Raw genomic sequence first — 8,569 nt, forward strand, 5'->3', positions numbered from 1 at the left:
GGATTTAGTTGTAATTAAAGGTGGGTGCAGCGCCTCATGTCCCAGTGAGCATCCCTCGTTGGTGACTTGATGTGTGGTGAGGGGACTACAAGCTTCTAGTGTGGTGCTGGAAACTAAATTTTGACTTCGCTGTTCATAATTAGGTTATCATTAAAATGGGAAGGTTGGGTGTCTGTCCGGAGGAGAGTCTTGTGGGCAAATTGTCTGATTTGATTCCTAGTCCTCCCTTTATTAGCTTCGTTTCCTCCCTCACAGAAGCAGCAGTCCTTAGACCACTGCTAGGCACGTAAGTACAAAAAAAAAAATGTGCGTGGAACTTTTGGTGTAAAGACAACTGTAATCAACCACTAGGTGGTGGTGGTACACGCCTTTAATCCCAGCACTCGGGAGGCAGAGGCAGACGGATCTCTGTGAGTTCAAGGCCAGCCTGCTCTACAAGAGCTAGTTCCAGGACAGGCTCCAAAACTTCAGGGAAACCCTGTCTGGAAACCAAACAAAACAGACATCTGTAACCAACGGAGTAAGATTGTGTTTTATTCTTTCCCTCCCCAGATCATTGAAATACAGATCAGATTGGCTGCTAGTGGATGGGGACAGTGGGTGGAGGGCTTGCTGTGTGAGCCTGAGGGCCTAAGTTCAATACCCCTTATTCACATCAAAAGCCAGGCACATGTCAGGCTTTGGCTGGCCAGCCTAGCCTAGTGGGGAGCAACAAATCCTAGTGAGACACTGTAAGAAAAACAGCAGGGCTGGAGAGATGACTTAGAGGTTAAGGGCACTGACTGCTCTTCCAAAGGTCCAGACTGAATTCAATTCCCAGCAGCCACATGGTAGTTCACAACCATTTATAATGAGATCTGGTGCCCTTTTCTGACGGGTGTAGACAGAACACTATAATATATACAGAAAAGAAAAACGAGGTTGTTGGCACCATGAAAGCACACACAGAAGAAAAAAACATCATTTAACTCCATTTTCATTTGTATCTTACAATTTTTTTTTTCAAGATAGGGTCTCTGTAGTCCTGGCTATCTTGGAACTTCTTAGGCAAGCCAAGTGGACTTCAGACTCAGTGATCCTCCACCTGCCTATGTGTTGGGACAGAAGGCATACACTATACACCACCATATCCTATTCTTAAATCCCCACCCCCTTTGGGGGGGGTAGTTGAGACAGGGTTTCTCTGGGTAGCCTTGGAACCTATCCTAGAACTCGCCTTATCGACCAAGCTGCCACCTGAGTAATGTGTGCCAGCACTGCCTGGCTTTAAATTTCTTTTAATTCAATTTTTTTTTTAAGTACATGGGTGTTGCCTACATGTAGGTCTGTACCATGTTTATTCTTGGTGCCAGTAGAGGCCAGAATAGGGCATGTGGTATCTGAGACCAGCACACAGAACTGGAAGTGTGACAGAGTAGGACCTCCACCTCCTCAGTGCTGGGATTTAAGTGCACCACACCCAGTTTTCACAGTGCCAGAACTTGCTGTGTGCCGGGCAAGCACTCTGCCGGGTGAGCCACAGCTACAGCCCCACAGCTACAGCCCCACAGCTACCCCTTATTAAACGCTTGGGAACCACTAGCTTGGTGATGAGCTGTCATGGGAGCCTGTGTTGTAGAGGTGGCACACAGTGACTTTAACATTTCAGAGGCAAGGAAGTTAAGTTTGCTCAGTGTCTTTCTCTTGATGTTTATATCAAAGGGGGGATTGGTAAACAGAATGAGGGGGTGTCACTCTGTAGCCGTTGGCTGGCCTGGATCTCACTATATAGACTAGGTAGACATTTGAAGTTGGGTCTGACTGTGACTCCCTAGTGCAGGCACCATCACACGTGTCAAGTGACAGTTTTTACTGTGCTGTTTCTACAAGGCTGTTAGGCTTTTTTTGGTTTTTCGAGGCAAGGTTTCTCTGTAGATTTTTTTGGAGCCTGTCTTGGAACTAGCTCTTATAGCCCAGGCTGGTCTCGAACTCACAGAGATCTGCCTGCCTCTGCCTCCCGAGTGCTGGGATTAAAGGCGTGCACCACCAGCGCCTGGCTATGTTCAGGTTTGTGTGTGCTTTCAGTTTTAGATCCTGTATTCAGTGTATTAACTCGGTTCTAACAATGTGGGTATGTTGCCCTGTGTTGGGTCCTGACGTATATTGTGTGCAGTTGAGGTGGGTTTACATTTGTTTTTGTTTGTTGGGGAGTTGACTGTAGCCCAGACTGGCCTCAAACTACCTTTGAGTGCTGGGATTAAAGGTGTGTGCCACCACACCTGGCTACATTTGTTATTTTTTAGTTATATATCTGCAGAAAACAGGTATTGGCCCCTCCTGGATGGAGCTGGTTTTACGGGAGCTGGGAATTGATCCCAGTTTGGCAGAAAAGAACTGCTGTGCTATCTCCAACCTTGCGTTGACTTTACTGAGATTATAGAACTGGGATTCTGGCTCAGTGGAAGCTGTGTTTGTTAAAGTTTTAGTCCTGGCTCTTAACTAGCAGTACCATATTGAGGTCATGGAACATCAGGGGAGTGGACTAATAGAGACAGTCGCTAACCGGTGTATAGCAGCCATGGCTGGGCAGCAAGTGGGTAGACAGGATCGCCTGGGAGTTGACAGCTGTTTCCCTTCAGACCTGCAGAGTGGTTTGTGTGTGTACTGAAGTATGGACTGACTGCCAACATCCTGATGCCAGGACGAGGTGAGGAGGTTGGGGCTCATAAACCTAAGTTTCTTGGCTTTCTTGTGTGGTTATTTTCTCCCGCACTTAATCACAAAAACTTGGTAGTTGCCCTGTTCATCTTTGGGTTAAGCAATGAGCATCTGTCCCAGCAACGGACCCGGAAATGCGGGGCTCCTTTGCTGAGAGTTATAATCCTGCAGGGTCTTAGACCAGTGCTTTGCAGCTGAGGTGCTTTCTCGGCTCTAGGACTGATTTGCTTGCTGAGTTTCCAAAATTTCTGATGTCAAACATACTGCCATGAAGGATAATCCCACATATCCTGTAGATTGCAGAGTTGGGAGGGGGTCAGGGTATGTAATGGATGCTGAAAAATGGAGTCCTTATAACAAGGAACAATTTGGGATAGTTGAGGCTAGGAGGAAGTCACAGGAAGTACAGTCAACCTGCCTTTGGGCCCTGGCTGCTTCAGAAGCAGGAAAACCAGAGAGGTTAAACGTTTCTGCAATTGGTGTTCATCCAGGAGGAAGGCCAAGGGGCAAGAGCTGTCTAGAGAATCGTTGACTTAGAGGCAGGGGTAGGGGAGGAACACGCCATACCACATCTGGCAGTGTACTGAAGGGCAGCTGGAGTCTACTCAGCCTTTAAGTGGGTTCCAATTCAAGTCAGGCTTGCTGTACAAGCACCTGTACCCACCATTGCTGACCCTATCCAAATATCTCCAAAAAGACTGATAAATGTCTACATAGAAATACTGGCTTACACTGCTAAAAATGGTTCTCTGTATTTAGATTAATTTTAGAATAGAATACAGTACTAAGAGACAATACAGTCTCCTTCCCCAGTGGCGATACTAAAAATACAGCTGCTGTCCTAGGCTTTTTCTGCTTTTTTTTTTTTTTTTTTTGAGACAAATAATGCTGTGTAGACCAGATGGTGTCGCTCCCCCTGAGCTTTGGGGTTACACACAGCTGCTACTCTCTGGCATTTTTGATGACACAGTATTTTGGGGTTGTTTTTAAGCATAATTGAGAGAATGAGGAGCCGTGTGCTTTTCCCTTGGAGTGGCTGTGTAGTATTGCCTCCACCCACTTTGGGGAGAAATGCCAGCAGGCCTGTTCCTGGAGATCTCAGCCATTAGGTGGGTGTGTGATGCAGTGGGAAGAAAACAGGCAGGGGAGTTTTTATGTCTCTGACCTCTATAGATCGTTTGACTTTTTCCTGTAACCATGGGCTCATCCTAACTTACTGTAGCCTAGTGCTGAGGGTCTCCAGGTAACCAGTAGGTGAAGATCCAAAGCTAAGTGCCAAAGGAGCCTGAGTCCTAAAGAGTTAAGGGCTCCAAAACCACCCACAAACAGTTTTAGGCTGCCAGCCACTGGAGACCTTGTGGTGCCTGGGGGTACAGAGCTACTTGGAGAGCACTTGTTATGGAAACCATAGAGTGGTTGTCAGAGGGGAATCAGCCCAAGGTGCCTAAGGCACCAGCAGGACTGAATTTGGTTCTTGAAGATTTAAGTGTGAAGGATACGTTTGTATCAGTCTTTATAACTGTGTACTACATAAAATCAGAAGCCTGAAAGAAGCTGGGAAGCTACAGGCATTCAACAGCTTAACCATGGAGGAAGTCAAATCTCTCTGTTTTCCTGAATATTGTTTTGCTAGCATAACTTAAACCTTTGAAAACCATGGTAACCGCCATCAAAAGTACTGCTTTCTAGCTGGGCAGTGGTGGCGCAGCAGCCTTTAATCCCAGCAGTTGGGAGGCAGAGAGGCAGATCTCTGTGAGTTTGAGGCCAGCCTGGTCTGCAGAGCGACTTCCAGGACAGGCTTCAAAGCTACACAGGGAAATCCTGTCTCCACAAAACAAAAAAGGTACAGCTTTCCTATTTTAGACAGTTTCAATATACACTATATAGTGCGGACTGGCCTGGAACTTGAAATGATTCTGCATTGTCAGATGTGGTTACAGCATGAGCCACCCCACCCCTTCCTAGGAATACAGTGGTGTTTGTTTCTTGCAGGGGCTTTTTTCTTATCTTAACTCTGCTCAAATGCTACATGAAATGTCCTGCAAGCATAGACTTGTAGTTTAAACATCTGCAGCTCCTGGCATGTGAGTGAAAACCAAGCATGACCCTTACAGGTACCCTAGACTTGTTTCCTGTAGGGAGCTCACTAGCTGTGACCTGCTCTGCTTCCAGTGTTGCTGAGTGGTGATTGCTAACATCAGGGTGAACATATGGGAATTTGTGGATGTGAGGTAAAGTGCCCAGTACGGTCTGGTTGTTCTTCCAGGGCAAGCACACTATCTGATGATGACTGGAATTTTTTTTTCTGGTTGTCTGAGACAGGGTTTCTTTGTATAGCCTTAGTTGTCCTGGAACTAGCTGAGAAACTGGTCTCAAACTCACTGAGATCTACTTTTGTCCCCACCACCTGGCCCCAAATAATCACACAGAATCTTAATATAAATTGTAAAATGTTTGACCTGTAGCTCAGGCTTGTTACTAGCTAGCTCATACAATTTAACCCATTTTACCACATGACTTCATGGCTTTACCTGTCCTTTGGTGTCTTCAATGAGAGCAATCCATATTCACAGCACACAGAAGGATTATCCCACAGCATTTAAGTTACATGCATGAGTGGTTATGTGAATGAGTGCAGTCGCCCTTAGAGCAGCAGATCCCACTGGAGGTGGAGTTACAGGAGGTTGTGAGGCTGCCCGTTGTGGGTGCTAGGGAACTGACTTCATACCCTCTGTAAAATCAACGTGTGCTCTACCCTTGACCACTGATTCATTGCTAGTCCCAATATTTTTTTTTTAAGTGTTGACCCTTTTAGCCTCTTCAGATCTCCAAAGAGGCCAAAGACCCAGAGATTAAGGCCGCCTTATGAACAACTAAGTCTGTAGAAGCAGTTACCCAAGCAGCCCGTGAATTACAACTCACTGAAAAAATGGTGGGTGAGATAGCTGAGGAAGGGTGCTTGCTTCCAAACCTGAGGACCTGAGTCTGATATTACGGTGGGAGGAGAGAACTGACTCCTGGAGGGCTTTTAAAACACAGCCAGCTGGGGAACCCCAGCGCAGGGCAGAGGTGGATCTATTGAGGTCAAGGCCAGCCTAATCTGCATAGTGACAGTCTGTCTTAAAAATGACCCTTTAATCCCAGCACTCGGGAGGCAGAGGCAGGTGAATCTGAGTTCGAGACCAACCTGGTCTACAACAGCTAGTTCCAGGACAGGCTCCAAAGCTACAGAGAAACTCTGTCTTGAAAAACCAGAAAGAAAACATGGGAGCTGGAGAGATGGTTCAGTGACTAAGAGCACCAACTGCTCTTCCCAGAGGACCCAGGTTCAAGTCCCAGCACCCACATGGCAGCTCGTTTTTAACTCTAGTTCCAGGGATCTGACACCTTCACACCAATGCACATAAAGTTAAAATAAATTAAAGGGCTGGAGAGATGGCTCAGAGGTTAAGAGCATTGCCTGCTCTTCCAAAGGTCCTGAATTTAATTTTCAGCAACCACATGGTGGCTCACAATCATCTGTAATGGGATCTGGTGCCCTCTTCTGGCCTGCAGGCATATACACAGACAGAATATTGTATCCATAATAAATATAAATAAATAAAAAAAATTAACTAATTAAAAACTGAAAACATGTACAGCCTGGTAGCACATCTGTAGTCTGGCACTTATGAAGACTAAGAAATATGAGTTTGCAACAAGCTTGAGCCAAAGGATGGGAACCTGTTTGAAAATGAAGGGACTGCGTTCTCATTCTCCCATGAACGAATGAATGAATGAAATGAGAAAAACAATTTCCACAAAACAAGCCCCTAACATTGGTTACTGCCTCCTCCTCCTCCTCCTGTATTGCCTTTGACTTAACTAAGCTTGGACACAGACAGGCTTTATGTCAGTCAAGTAGCCTCTTTAAGTCCCAGCCTTGGGTAAAATAGATTCAACACCTTCCTTAAAGGGCTGATCTCAAGAATTAGAGTGTGAATGCGTTCAGTTTACTCCAGGTCTGCAGACTGCAAGCTGGAAATGCTCTGTGAAAGCACTCTTCAGTAACTGCTGAATCAGCCACAGAGGCCCACCGGGTTGGTTATTTGCTCTCACATCTGGGAAAACTGATGGGACATAGCTGTTGCTATCCCAGCACCAGGAGGGGCTTCTGTACTGCACACTGCTTGGGAAAAAGTCAAAATTCAAAGAACAGTTCCCACTAAAACCAGATCACTCACCCCAGCTGAACATTTATCTGTTTGCATTTATCTGTTCTCATCATTGTAAAGTTAGCCCTAAATCTGCCTACTGAGATGTCAGTAGGAACCCAGTATGACCCCTAGAGTTCAATCCCCAGTACCCACCTAGTGGAAGAAAAGAACCAGCCCCTGCTAATTGCCCCCTGACCTCCACTCTAGGCCCAGCTGTGGCAGGTAATACACCCTGTTGTGTGAACACACATGCACATACAACATGAGCTAAAATGAGGTTTAATTCCCAGCGCCCACATGGTGGCTCACAACCATCTCTAGAAGATACACAAACATACATGCAGACAAAGCACCTATACACATTTTTAAAACATGGTTATGTACATTAAAAATATATATGTACATATTTTATATCTGCATATGTATAAAGAAAAAGGGGTGGTAGTAGCGCATGTCTTAAGTCCTAGCACTGGGTGGATCTCTGAATTCAAGGCCAGCCTGGTCTGTCTACAGAATGAGTTCCAGGACAGCCAGAGCTGTTGCACTGAGAAACCCTGTCTTGAAAGAATACAAACCAACCAAACAAAATCAAATAGCTATTTTCTGCCAGGTGGTGGTACACACCTTTGATCCCAGCCATCTGGAGGCATAGGCAGACAGATCTCTGAGTTCAGGGACAACCTAGTCTAGAAAACAAGTTCCAGGGCAGCCAGAGCTACACAGGGAAAAAAAAAATGCAATTATGAAACGGTTTGAGAACTCGACTAGTGGTCTGCTCCTGACCCTTTCCCAGGAACAAAGCCGCGGTGGTTGACCCAACCCCACTGCACCATCCTCTGTTGAGTGCATCTGCAGAAACAAGCGCAGCTGAGGCACTTAGCTCTTCAGTGGCACAGCACAGGGCCTGGGGCCAAGAGCCATGAGCCTGATCCTTCCTCCTCAGAGATAGAAACAACCAGAGTAATCTCTGTGAATCAGTGTTAGTTTTAGCCCATCTAAAATCACTTGTGACTTGGTAAAGTGCTTGCCCTGTAAACATGAGGACCTTAGTTGAATCCCCAGAACCCAGTGATAACTCTGGACACAGCAGTGTGCACCTGTAATCCCAGAGCTTTGGAAGCAGACAGAATCACTAGTGCTAACTTGCCAGCCAGCCTAGCTACCTGATGAGCTACAGGTCAAGGAAAGATCTTGCTTCAAACAAACAAACCAAAAAGGGTGGAGAGGATGGAGAGCTGGCTCAGCAGTTAAAAGCACCTGCGGCTCAACTCGAGGACCCGGGTTCAGTTTCCAGCATCTATATGGCGGCTAACAACCATCTGCAGCTCCCATTCCAGAGGATCTGACCCCTCATCTGGCCTCTGAGGACGTTGCATGCATATGGTACACAGATGCACATCAGGCAAAACACTCATATATAAAATTAAAAACTTAAAAAAAAAAAAGCAAGGTGGTGGTGGTGCACCCTTTCAATCCCAGCACTCGAGAGGCAGAGACAGGTGAATCTCTGTGAGTTCGAGGTCAGCCTGTTCTACAGAGCGAGTTCCATGACAGGCTCCAAAGCTATAGAGAAACCCTGTCTTGAAAAACAAACAAAAAAGTGGAAAGCAATTGAGGAAGACACATGATATCAACCTCTGCCCTCACCCCACATCCAGGCATGTATGTGTACCAAA

The sequence above is a fragment of the Myodes glareolus genome, chromosome 6, assembly GCF_982192425.1.
Source record: "Myodes glareolus chromosome 6, mMyoGla1.1, whole genome shotgun sequence".
NCBI lineage: Eukaryota > Metazoa > Chordata > Mammalia > Rodentia > Cricetidae > Myodes > Myodes glareolus.